Below are 13,550 nucleotides of genomic sequence, written 5' to 3' on the forward strand. Positions count from 1 at the left end.
AAGGTTATGATTATACTGTCTACTTGTGTGTATTATTTTTGTAGTTAAAGTTATGAATATTGGCTCTATACTATCAGTATTTCAAACTTGTGCTATGCTTCTGGGGAACACTCCAGACAAGCTGGTGTCAGCTCTGCCTAGCCTGCTTGATAGCCCATTAAGGACCATCAGCTATACAATTGACCCATTGAGAAAAGGCAGACTCGCCTTATGACTCAGCAAGGTATGCAGGGACATGCCTATGGACAGAACTCTGAGGTTTTTCCATGCCGTGTGATGGACAGCTTGTCTTTGGGACAAAGAAAGAAAGACCACAGGGCAAGAGAATATAAAAAACTGCTGCAGCTCCTCCATCTTGTCTTCAATCCTGCTTCTGACCTCTGGAGGAACTTTGCTACACTGAAGCTTTGAAGGAAGGACTGAATGACCCATCCCAGCTGGAGATGTTCTCCAGAGACTTGATTTGAACCTGCCGTTTATTCTATCACTGCTGCAAGCCTGAACCAAGAACTTTGCCATTACTAATGACAGGTTTCAGAGTAACAGCCGTGTTAGTCTGTATTCGCAAAAAGAAAAGGAGTGCTTGTGGCACCTTAGAGACTAACCAATTTATTTGAGCATGAGCTTTCGTGAGCTACAGCTCACTTCATCGGATGATGCATCAGATGGTGCGTCCGATGAAGTGAGCTGTAGCTCACGAAAGCTCATGCTCAAATAAATTGGTTAGTCTCTAAGATGCCACAAGTACTCCTTTTCTTTTTGCCATTACTGTATGTCATTGATTCCATTTAACCAATTCTAGCTCTCATCTCTATCTTTTTCCTTTTATGAATGAACCTTTAGATTTTAGATTCTAAAGGATTGGTAACAGCGTGATTTGTGGGTAAAATCTGATTTGTATATTGACCTGGGTCTGGGGGTTGGTCCTTTGGGATTGAGAGAACCTTTTTTCTTTTACTGGGGTATTGGTTTTCATAACCATTTGTCCCCATAACGAGTGGCACTGGTGGTGATCCTGGGAAACTGGAGTGTCTAAGGGAATTGCTTGTGTGACTTGTGGTTAGCCAGTGGGGTAAAACCAAAGTCTTCTCTGTCTGACTGGTTTCCTTTGCCTTGGTGTGCATAGAAACCCCAGTCTTGGGCTGTAACTGCCCTGCTTTAAGCAGTTTGTCCTGAATTGGCACACTCAGTTGGGTCCCACCAGAACCAGCATCATTACACCCCTCAAAGAAACTTTCTTTGTGTCTGATTTGAGGTATTGGCACATGTCCAGCCACTGTCACCAGCTTCCACATTATCTCTGAGCTATGAGAAGGTCTTTTGAAAGTTTTAATGAGATGCCTCCGTGCAGGCTTTTCTTCGGACTTCAACAGAGCTTTTGTTTCTGATATGTGCCAGCTCTTTTTCTGCTGATTGCTAAAAGTTTGGAATAAAAATTGTTTCCCTGTGTTACTAACGAGATGTAAATGATAACTGAATTCAGAAGTACAATAATGGAGAATCATAAAAGGCCTTTGAAATCACTGACAAGTGAAGCAGAACGATTTTAAAAATATGACACTGGAGCAATTGCAAAGCCATGTACCTGGTCTACCCATTAGAAGCTTGTGTCTTTCTGAACGAAAACATTTTTCAGAATGAAAAACATGAGAGATGATAGACAAAACAAAAACTGAGATTGGATTCTTATCATTTGCTTGCACACTGAAAGGAAAACTCATAGATTGTTATAATACCCTTATTACATAAATACTTACCAAATAAGAATAGAAACATATCAAAAAAGGAATTTTCAATGTAAATGACTGTCACATTATCTGTAACTGTGAGTGATGTGATGGTTCTCTCTGTGTAAGATGTCATTTTCATGCTTCCCAGCAGGAGTACCACTGATTATATGGAGTAGGACTCACAGGTGCTGATACTGCACCATTAAAGCCAATGGGAGCTTTGCCATTGATTTCAATGAATGTAGTCTGAATCCCACAGAAACAGAAGTTACTTGTATGTAGACTCTACATTGTAGAGAAAGAAGATAGGGGAATTTTCAAATGGTCGTCTTTGAGTGTTTTGAAGAAGGTTTGGGGCACTCAGACCAGGGGAATTTTCAAAGAATGGACAGAGCTTGTTCTTTGAATATCTGTTCTCAGTAGCACTGGATGGCTTCAGATCTAACGCTACACCTCTGTAGAATCTGTGCCTCTGTGGGAAGTCCTCCAGTCCTCATGTAAGGTTTCAGAGTAACAGCCATGTTAGTCTGTATTCGCAAAAAGAAAAGGAGTACTTGTGGCACCTTAGAGACTAACCAATTTGAGCATAAGCTTTCGTGAGCTACAGCTCACTTCATCGGATGCATACTGTGGAAAGTGTAGAATATCTTTTTATATACACACAAAGCATGAAAAAATATCTCCTCCCACCCCACTCTCCTGCTGGTAATAGCTTATCTAAAGTGATCACTCTCCTTACAATGTGTATGATAATCAAGTTGGGCCATTTCCAGCACAAATCCAGGTTTTCTCGCCCCACCACCACCACCACACACACAAACCCACTCTCCTGCTGGTAATAGCTTATCTAAAGTGACCACTCTCCTTACAATGTGTATGATAATCAAGGTGGGCCATTTCCAGCACAAATCCAGGGTTTAACAAGGATGTCTGAAGGGGGCTGGGGGGATAGGAAAAAACAAAGGGAAATAGGTTACCTTGGATAATAACCTAGCCACTCCCAGTCTCTATTCAAGCCTAAGTTAATTGTATCAAATTTGCAAATGAATTCCAATTCAACAGTTTCTCCCTGGAGTCTGGATTTGAAGTTTTTCTGTTGTAATATCGCAACTTTCATGTCTGTAATCGCGTGACCAGAGAGATTGAAGTGTTCTCCGACTGGTTTATGAATGTTATAATTCTTGACATCTGATTTGTGTCCATTTATTCTTTTACATAGAGACTGTCCAGTTTGACCAATGTACATGGCAGAGGGGCATTGCTGGCACATGATGGCATATATCACATTGGTGGGTGTGCAGGTGAACGAGCCTCTGATAGTGTGGCTGATGTGATTAGGCCCTGTGATGGTGTCCCCTGAATAGATATGTGGGCACAGTTGGCAACGGGCTTTGTTGCAAGAATAGGCTCCTGGGTTAGTGGTTCTGTTGTGTGGTATGTGGTTGCTGGTGAGTATTTGCTTCAGGTTGGGGGGCTGTCTGTAGGCAAGGACCCTTGTAAGTTAGACATGGGAGGAAAAACTTACGTTGGATAGTCCATCCCCTGGACACAACAAGATTTTTGCCTTCTGAATAGTTTTAGTGCTTTTGTGCTGCTTAATTTGAAATGCTTCGAACAATGGAGCTTTACAATTAATAAACCATAAGGACAAATTCATTGCTCAGACTTGGCTGTAACTCTTGCTTTACCACACACATTTAGACCCCAGTTCTGCAGCCCTTACTCATATGAGTATTCCTATGGAACTATTTACAGTAGTAAGGGCTGTGGGACTGGGTCTTTAAACAATACTTCCTGCCCTTCAAGGCTGTGGTATGAGAGAACTGACTGTGACACAAAATATTCTCTCCAGCTGAAAAAGATGACAAAGCATCACAACAAAAGGTCAATTATCTCCTAGCAGGTCCTGCAACAAAGGCACTATTGAAATTAAAGTACACTATTGCAAAAGATTTTGTAAGTTTTTGCAGTGTTGCAGCCATTTTGGTCCCAGGATCTGATAGAGACAGAGTAGGTGAGATAAGCTCGAAAGCTTGTTCAGTTGGTCCCATAAAAGATACTGCATCACTTACCTGTCTCTTATAGTAAGTTTTAATATTTTTAATTGCTAAATCATTGTGTGCTTTACAACAGGGTTTCACTGAATTTCATTTTTAAAACATAAATGTAGAGGTGTCTATAGAAAAATCCATCCAGAGACTATATCCCTGAATTTTACCAGACGTTGAGGGCTGATTTTCTGATTTATAGCATAGCCTGTTATATCTTTCAAATCTGAAACAGGCAGAACTGAGACTTGGCCAAGGGTCGTTAGCATTTAAAAAAATAATCTTTCATCATAATTTAAACCAAGCCTCTGACTTTAGTGACATTTTTGAAGAGGAATGGTAACAAACTTGTTTTAGGGCTTCAGTTATGTAGCTGCCGACATTTTAAATATATACTAGACACATCTTTCAAGTCTCTTACTGTAGTTAGAGGGAGACTCCCTTATTTGGAATTGATCACAAAGCATTTTTCAGTCTTTCCCTCTTGCAAGAATTTTGCATTGTCTTCTGGTTGAGACATGAAACAGATGTTGTGTGCTCTCTTATAGTTATTGAAGAGCTTGTCGCACTTTTGAAAAAGATGTGTTAGGTCTTGTGTCTTGACCAAATTCCCCCTTGGATAACTGGATTCTTTTCAGAGGTTAGATTTTGCTATGAGGGGAGCTAGAAGAAAAAATCCCAAACCCAATTGTCTGTCCCTAATTCCCACTGTAATTTCCCTCAACTGCAATATTTTTCACTTCCTGTCCTAAATCGTAGCTATTTGTTGCTAAACTGCAGCTGTGATCCAGCCCAGGGGTGGCTGCATTTCAGTGTTTGGTAAGGTGATCGCCATACAGCCCTTACCTACCTACCTATCCAGAGAGCTGCAATGCTCAGTCCGGTACTATTTGGCAAGCGCGGGACAATCCGCAGACATGTGAAGCGTTGAGACATCCCCCCCCCCACACACACGTACGAGTCTCGCTGGAGACAGAGCCCGGAGCAGTGAGTCTGTAACCAGAAAACAACACAAAGGAGAGAAACGAAGAGGGGGGCTCGCGAGGGTGGCAGTTTGCAGTCCCGGGGCCAAGTGCCCCAGAAGGGGAAATGCAGTGTGCACCTGGGGGGGGGGGTGACGAAGCTCGGGGCAGCTGCAGACACCAAGATTTGGGGGGGCTGTATACATAGGGGGAGCCTCGTGCACCGATGTGCCGGGGGGTGCACAGATGGGGGAACAGGGAGAGCCTCGTGCACAGATGTGCTGGGGGGTGCACACATGGGGGGCATGCAGGGGGAGCCTCGTGCACCGATGTGCTGGGGGGGGTGCACCTACGGGGGAGGGTGCATGCAGGGGGAGCCTCGTGCACTGATGTGCCTGCGGTGCACACATGAGGGGTGCATCCAAGGGGAGCCTCGTGCACAGATGTGCTGGGGGGATGCACACATGGGGGGGTGCACGCAGGGGGAGCCTCATGCACTGATGTGCCGTGGGGGGTGCATGCAGGGGGGGGGCAGGGGGTGCCTTGTGCACCGATGTGCCGGAGGGGTGCATGCGGGGGGGGACAGGGGGTACCTTGTGCACCGATGTGCCGGGGGGGTGCACACATGGGAGGGCAGGGGGAGCCTTGCGCACTGATGTGCCTGGGGATGCACACATGGGGGGATGCACGCGGGGGGAGCCTCGTGCACTGATGTGCCGTGGAGGGTGCATGCAGGAGTGGACAGGGGGTGCCTCATGCACAGATGTGCTGGGGGGATGCACACATGGGGGGGTGCCTCGTGCACTGATGTGCCGTGGGGGGTGCACACATGGGGGGGTGCACGCAGGGGGAGCCTCGTGCACAGATGTGCCGGGGGGGGTGCACACATGGGGGGTGCACGCAGGGGGGAGCCTCGTGCACAGATGTGCCGGGGGGGGGCACACATGGGGGTGCACGCAGGGGGGAGCCTCGTGCGCCCATATGCCGGGGGGGTGCACACATGGGGGACAGGGGGAGCCTCGTGCACCGGCGGACCGGGCCGGGGAGGAGCCGGAGGCGCCGCGCTCCGAGCCGCGCGCCGCCCGGCGGAGGGGGCTGCCCGGACCGACGCGCCCCCCCGCGCGGGCCCAGTGGCGGCGCTGCTGCGGGGGGGCGGGGCGGCGCGGCGCCGGGAGCGGTACTTTGTCTCCGCGCGGCCCGCGCATGCGCCGCCCGCTGGCGGGGCGGGGCCTGGAGCCGGGGCCGGGCGCAGCGGGGCCTGGAGCGCGCTCGGGGCGCCGGGAGCCGCGCGGGGAGGATGGTGCCGGCGGGAGACGCTCTGCCGCCGCCCCCGCTGAGCCAGCGCAGGCCGGGCACCGAGCCGCGGCTCTGACTGAGACCCGCCCGCCCGGGGAGGAGCCACCCTCGCCGGCCCAGGTAACTGGCCGCCCTCCGGGGGCCCCTTGAGCCCCCCCGCTCGCTTCACAGATACCCTCGGTTCCCCCCCCAACCGGCCCCCCCCCCGAGGGGGCCCCTGAGCCCCCCCCCGAGGGGGCCCCTGAGCCCCCCCCCGAGGGGGCCCCTGAGCCCCCCCCCGAGGGGGCCCCTGAGCCCCCCCCGAGGGGGCCCCCCTCCCCGAATCCCCCGAGGGGGCCCCTGAGCCCCCCCCCCCGAGGGGGCCCCTGAGCCCCCCCCCGAGGGGCCCCCCTCCCCGAATCCGCCCCCCCCACAAATACCTCCGTCCCCCTCCCCGCCCGACTCCCCAAATTCCCCGCGGCCCCAAGGGTCCCCCGAGCCTCTGCCCCCCCCTTCCGCATTCCCCCGTGAGCCTCCCAAGCAGCCTTCCCCCCCGATTAGCCCGCCCCGCCCCCCATCCCCAGACCCCCCCCTCCGAGGGCCCCCTGAAACCCCCCCCCTCTCTCTCTACAAATGCCCCTTGAGGGCCCCCCCGATCCCCCCTCCCCGACCCCGAATCCTCCCCTTGGGTGGGGGGGGTGAATCCTTCGCCCCCCGTCCCCTCCCCCGAGACCCCTACTCCACCCCAGTTCTCCTCCTCCGCTGGGCCTCTGGATCTGGCTCGTGTGGCCCGCCCCGGCTGCGGGGAAGGGCGGCGGGGGGAATTCCCCGGCCGGCGGGTCCTGGTTTGCCGCGAGCTGTGCCGGGGTTACTGGAGTTCAGGCGCCGCTGAGCTCAGCGCGGCCCGAGCGGAGGATGCGGGGGGCTCTGCAGCGGCGGCGGCGGCGAAGATTAACGGGACCTCTCGCATTGCAGTCAGGGGCGAACAGGAAATAGGTCCCTGGCTGGAAAGGCACTGGGATGGGGAGGGGGAGGCGGAATTGGGTTTACAAACAGAGAGCTGGGCTGTGGATGCGGCGCTTGACTCGAGCCCAGAGGATGAGCCGGTGCTGCAGTCGTGACCCAGGTTTATGGCTCAGTGGTAGAGGCTGCGGTGCTCTGGTTCCCTGTGTCTCTGTTTACATGCTGGTCTTGCAGCCCTCGGAGAAGGGGACAGGACTGTAAATAGCGCTAACGCTTTCTTGAGGGCAGACACTGCAAGTTTTTGTGTGTGAGAAACAGCCCCTACAGCAGACTTTGTGAAATTCAGGTAAGGAAGTGAGAAGGGGAGAGGCCCGGTTATTTTAAAAGCCTGTGATGATGGTTATGTAAGAGGCATTCTCTTTCTCCGACTGGTTAACTTTCTCTGCCTTTATCGCTGATGTCACTTTAGTTGTTTCTTCAAGATCTTCTTTCTCTCTGTACAATAAGGCTTGTGACATGGTTTTGTATCTTGAATTTTAGTGTACGATGGAGTATGGTGCCATGTGTTATGTGCCTTTGACGTATGGACTGTTATCAGAATGATGCCTCCCTTTCAGATATAACAGCACTTTGCAAGGGGGAAGAAGAGTATGCGTGAGAATAAGATGCTGTGGGGGGGGACGTTTTTCAAGTTTTAAAAAAAAATTAGCACACAAAGCAAAATTGGTTTTGCCTACAAAAAGGAACTGTTTTGATTGTCCGTTAACTAGAAGACTTCTGGAAGACCTTTGAGACACAACTCTTAAGTGGTTTGTTTGCATGTGATATTTTAATTGAAAATATTTTTTACTTAGGCTTTAAAAAACAAAAATTAGGTGGTGCTGTGGTCCCTTCAATGTGCGTGTGAACTCTCTTCTGTAGTTTTAGTACAAAAATTTTCTCTACCAATTCATCTTCTGGACTACTATGCTTTGATTTTTTGGATTAAATCTGGTTAGAGTGCAGTACATTTTTTAAATGTAATGTATCCTCTAGGTTTCAAACTGAAAAAAACAGGAAACCATTCTGGTTTTTGTTTGATCACACTGATGTGTAGTTTAGTAAAAACAAAGCTTTCATTAGAAATTCATTTTTTTCTCTTCTGTAAGACACTGCAGATATTAAATCATCACAATCCATTATTGTGGCTGTCCATGCCAACTATTTTAAATGATCAGCTATCTGTGAAGGAGAGAAACTGCAGCTATGCCTTGGTTTTAGTCAGCCTACTACTATTCATTGCAAGATGTTAGGATTAACATTTTCCTGTTCCGAAGACATGTGGGAAGCTTTGTTTTAATCCCTAAATTCATTAATATTGTTGCATGATGTATTGAGGAATTGGTGGTCTTTGAGAGAGATTTTATGTAGCAGGATTGTAACCATTTTACAATACAGAACAATGGATGTTCTTCCTGGGTCCAAAATATAGTGGGCCGATGTTTATCTTGCTTACACCAGTTTCATGCTGTTCTAAATCCATTGAAGTTACTATTAATTCAGACTGTGTTTGAGCAGACACCAGGGACCTTTGTTGAAGCTGATGGAAATAGATTACTGCCTCAGTTCTTAGCAGTTTAACTCTGTGGGATAGATTTTAAGAAAAAAATGCACATAAAGCCAATAAAACAGTAAATGGATTGGTATGTGTCTGAAATTTGTCATCTGCCTTATGCTTGGTATTGGCTTCTTTAAAAAAAAAAACAACAACTCCATGCTGTTTACTAGACTGGAGATGAAGACTCATTGCTGTTGGTTCCCTTTTATGGAGACTGTAGGTAATTTCTATTTCAATCCACTAGAACACAGTTTTATATTTAATTTTAAATTTGTGCTTTTTTGGACCCAAGTACTACATAGAATGTCATTTTAACTATAAGTGAATATACCTTTTTTAACATGTATGTTTGTGGTTATAAAAATTAAGCTAATGAGAATTATATGTTCTAGATACACTGTAAATACTCTCCACATGCCATAGCTGCAGTCATTAAACACTGTGACATATCAGTATCACTTGCATTTACTTTTGTAAGATTCATTTTGCTTTTGGATAAGGGTGATCTGCCTAAGTCACTCCCTTATGAAATTGTTTTTTTTAACTTTTGTCTTAGGCCCTGATTCTGTAAAGTCTTACCTGCTTAACTTTACATACATCCCCCTGAAGTAAACAGCTTCTTGCATTTTGTAAAATTAAGCATGCATATAATTTTTTGCAGGATATAGGGTTCTTAGATTGTAGTATAATTGAATTCTGGATGTTTTTCACCTTAAGAAAGATGTTTTACAGCCCTCTGAAACGTCCTACAGTACATCATCCCGGTATATTCTTGTGAAAGTTTTAATGTGTTCGCATCTTGAGTTTCCATGTCTTTTAATTTTTTTTTCCTAATGGCAGCAGCCTTTCATTCTTCTTTGCTATCATGTAAATCTAGTTGTAGGGAAAAATGCAAGACTGTTTGACAGTCCTGGAGACTGAAGCTTCCTAAATGCCCACGGTGCTTCAATGTTGAGCTAGAGGAATCCTCTCTAAAGCCCTGTCCACGCTACATCATCTAACTGATTGTGTAACCAATTACTGTCATGGCTAAATGTTGCTTGTGTCCGCATAAAAGTACCTAAAAGTAGGTTAGTAACAATGGTTAGTATCACCCTCTTACATAGTTGTGGTTCCTGTAACAAGTTCAGCACACTGTTTCTTTGCAGGGTGTACAGGATATCCTCAGTGGGCCCACTTACTCAGTTTGGCTGGTAGCTAGACAAGACATCCAATATTGCATTATCCCATATACTTCTGTCCTTGCTCTACAAGCATGTGCTCTGGGCACTCTTGTCCCCTGCAGAGGCACTATAGGATAGCTGCCCAGATTTTCCTAGAATACACTGATACAAACATAGTTAGGTGGACTCACAAATACAGTTGTGATGGCAAAAAAGCTGCTTTGTAAGCACAAACTGATTGGCTAAGGTGACCAAGCCTCTGGCTGGTTAGAAGATGTAGAGTTGGACAGGATCTAAGGGTGTTTCAGTCTCCATGTCAATTCGCTCTTTGGCATTTCTGCTGAAATGTTCACATAGAGATGCAATTTGTTATGGTATTGTTAAAGATGTGCTCTCCTGTCTTCAAAGAATTGGACTGAAACCACCAACTAATTTCACACAGTTCACAAAACAGGCAGCCACTCTTACTTTATCTGGATTTGAACTGGTGATATATAAATGAAGGGTTCTGCGTTTCTGTCATTCCCCTGGCTGATTGGGTTCTATGTTGATTTGTTTACCCCCTTTTCCAACAAACTTTAGCCAGAGTTCAGTCTTCTTGGGAGACAAGTTTTTGTGATTTGGGTGTAAAGAATAGACGAGGCATATCATATTTTACAGTCTGTCTTTAAAGAATACAGCTGCTGTGAAACAATTAGGTGCTTTGGTTGGCACTGTAGGAATATAGAGGATGACACATTCTTTGCCTCTTATTATTTATAACCTAAATCAAATACAGACAATGCATTACAGGCCAAACTGGACCCTGCAAACTTACTCATGGTGCCTCAGATGTATGTGTAGTCCTGTTTTCTTTAGTGGGACTAAGTAAGGTGCTTAAAGTTAGGCACATGTATATGTTTGGCAGGATTGGTGCCTAAGTAGATGGGCAGTATCAAAGACATATGTTGCACTCTTACACACACACACTGTGTGTGTGTACATACATAACAGTATATGGTAGAAAGAAAAGGAGTACTTGTGACACCTTAGAGACTAACAAATTTATTTGAGCATAAGCTTTCATGAGCTACAGCTCATTTCATCGGATGCATTCAGTCCACTAGATTGAATGCCTCAATTCATATTTGTCTTTAATTTTGGGTGGGTTATTGGACCCTGAATGTTTTACTTTTCATTTAACAATTCACTTGCTTTTTAGGTGAAAATAGCGACCTCTGTTCACTTGATCTTGTCAGTGCTCTAACCATTCATTTTATTGCACCATATAGGAAAAAATACGGTGTATGCTCATAACTTCTTGTTCAAATAACAAGGCTATGTCTGCTTGCAGTACTGCCTCATTGTAAAACTTTTAGAATTTAAACTCTAAATTCCATCTTGATATGATTTGAAATTGCTGAGCTCCTATAGTAAACCATGAAAACCGCTTTTTAGCGGAAGTGCTGACAAGTCCCTAATTATAGTGTTACGATGCATAATACTAATTTTCCATTTGCAGCTTTAGTATAAGTTATTTGCAAGTCTGCACCATATCCAGCCTCTCTTTGCAAAATATTAGTATGCTGTCATTGTTGGCAGGCCAAGAACATACCCTCATTTAAAAATTACATGCAATTCATACATTTTTTACTTCCCTTGAGCTGGGGCAGGAAGAAAAGAGTTTAATGAAAGCTCTGGAAACAGAACTGTTCTGCTGGATCATCAGTCCCAAACCCAAAATGTTGGACTTCTCTGTGGACTTGTATCAGCACTGGCTTTTTCTGTGTATTTGGCACATAACATTGTCCCTCCATTCTGTCTTGTTCTTGTATATTTCAACACTATGCCAGTTTACAAGAATCCAACTCTCTGAAGAACTCAGAATTGTTTTATATTTCATATCTCCTGCTCCCAAGAACAGAGCGGACATGCATAACACAGAAGCATTGAGATGTGCGTGCAGGCACTCAGAGCACAGCTGGTGGGTCTAATTTTAGGCTTACCAGCCTTGACATTGAATCTTTTAATAGTCCTTAGTCAAAACAGTCTCTGATGCAGCTAGGTGTTCCATTTTAAATAAACGTTTAACCAAGTTAAACAACTAATCAGGAAAAAGATCTTGGAGTCATCGTGGATAGGTCTCTGAAGATGTCCACACAGTGTGCAGCGGCATTCAAAAAAAGGAAACAGGATGTTAGGAATCATTAAAAAATGGATAGAGAATAAGACAGAGAATATCTTATTACCCTTATATAAATCCATGGTATGCCCACATCTTGAATACTGCATACAGATGTGGTCCCCTCATCTCAAAAAAAGATATACTGGCATTAGAAAAGATTCAGAAAAAGACAACTAAAATGATTAGGAGTTTGGAACGGGTCCCATATGAGGAGAGATTAAAGAGGCTAGGACTCTTCAGCTTGGGAAAGAGGAGACTAAGGGGGGATGTGATAGAGGTCTATAAAATCATGAGTGGTGTGGAGAAAGTGAATAAGGAAAAATTATTTACTTGTTACCATAATATAAGAACTAGGGGCCACCAAATTAAATTAATGGGCAGCAGGTTTAAAACAAATAAAAGGAAGTTCTTCTTCACACAGTGCTCGGTCAACCTGTGGAACTTCTTGCTTGAGGAGGTTGTGAAGGCTACGACTATAACAGAGTTTAAAAGAGAACTGCATAAATTCACGGAGGTTAAGTCCATTAATGGCTATTAGCCAGGATGGGTAAGGAATGGTGTCCCTAGCCTCTGTTTGTCAGAGGGTGGAGATGGATGGCAGGAGAGAGATCACTTGATCCTTACCTGTTAGGTTCACTCCCTCTGCGGCACCTGGCATTGGCCACTGTCAGTAGACAGGATACTGGGCTGGATGGACTTTTGGTCTGACCCAGTATGGCAGTTCTTATGTTAAGTTTAGTTCAAAAAAATCAAAGCTTTGCATAGCAATATTCTTATAAAATAATGTTTGGTTTTTTTCCCCAGTGTAAGTGCAGCCTATGGACCAAATTCTGCTCTTACACCCATGCATCCAAAATCAGTAGGGTTTCACAAGTATAAGAGCAGAATTTGGACCTATGTCCCTTTTCAGTTTCTGGCAGATTTCTCTGCAGATTTCTTGCAGATGTTCAAGACATGAGCTTGTGAGGTGCTGAGTGCCTTTTCTGCCCATAGTAGCCAGTGAGAGACTGGAGCGCAGAGTTTATTGCAGGTTGGGGCCCTTGGGGAAGGATTTTCAAATACACTAGGAGTTGGACTAACTGCTCTCACTGAAGTCAGTGGTATTTTTTACCATTGTCTTCGGTGGGAGCAGTTAAGCCAGCACTGAGTGTTTTTGAAAATATTCCACCTTTAGTGTGTTTCTGTAACTACTCACTAAGCATTGTATTTAGGGCTTGTCTACATGAAGAAATTGTAACTACTCACTAAGCATTGTATTTAGGGCTTGTCTACATGAAGAAATTGTAACTACTCACTAAGCATTGTATTTAGGGCTTGTCTACATGAAGAAATTGTATCAGGTTAGCTTAAATGTGCTGAATTAAACCAGCGTGAATTTTGGGTATGTGGACTCGTATATTGATGTAAAACTGGTTATATTGATTTAGGTCGTGCCTGTACATTTATTGATGCAAGCTAATGTAAGTCAGATTTAAACCTATGAGTACATGCATGCAGATTGCATTTTTGTGCAGCTTTGTGTGTAGACAAAGCCTTAGAAATAAACCTATTCAAGGGAAAGTGTGAGAGTTTTTTGTCAGTTTTTAATCAAAAGTTTGCTGGTACTGTATTCTTTTCAGCAGTATTTTATCTATTCTGAAATTGGCAT

At 45.5% G+C, this 13,550-nt stretch overlaps 1 protein-coding gene across 2 annotated transcripts in view; it reads left to right on the forward strand.

The window, feature by feature from the left end:
* The first annotated feature begins 5,984 nt into the window (after positions 1-5,984).
* Positions 5,985-13,550, forward strand: part of RNF145 (ring finger protein 145) — a 58,937-nt gene continuing 51,371 nt past the window's right edge. Inside the window, exon 1 of one of the 2 annotated variants that reach the window (XM_084637397.1) lies at positions 5,985-6,156. The gene's annotated coding sequence lies outside the window, so the exon portion shown is untranslated. Of the gene's footprint in view, positions 6,157-7,169; positions 7,325-13,550 lie in introns of those variants that run through there. The other variant, XM_084637398.1, reaches the window with a different exon arrangement.

Source organism: Lepidochelys olivacea, assembly GCF_965140295.1.
Source record: "Lepidochelys olivacea isolate rLepOli2 genome assembly, chromosome: 8".
NCBI lineage: Eukaryota > Metazoa > Chordata > Testudines > Cheloniidae > Lepidochelys > Lepidochelys olivacea.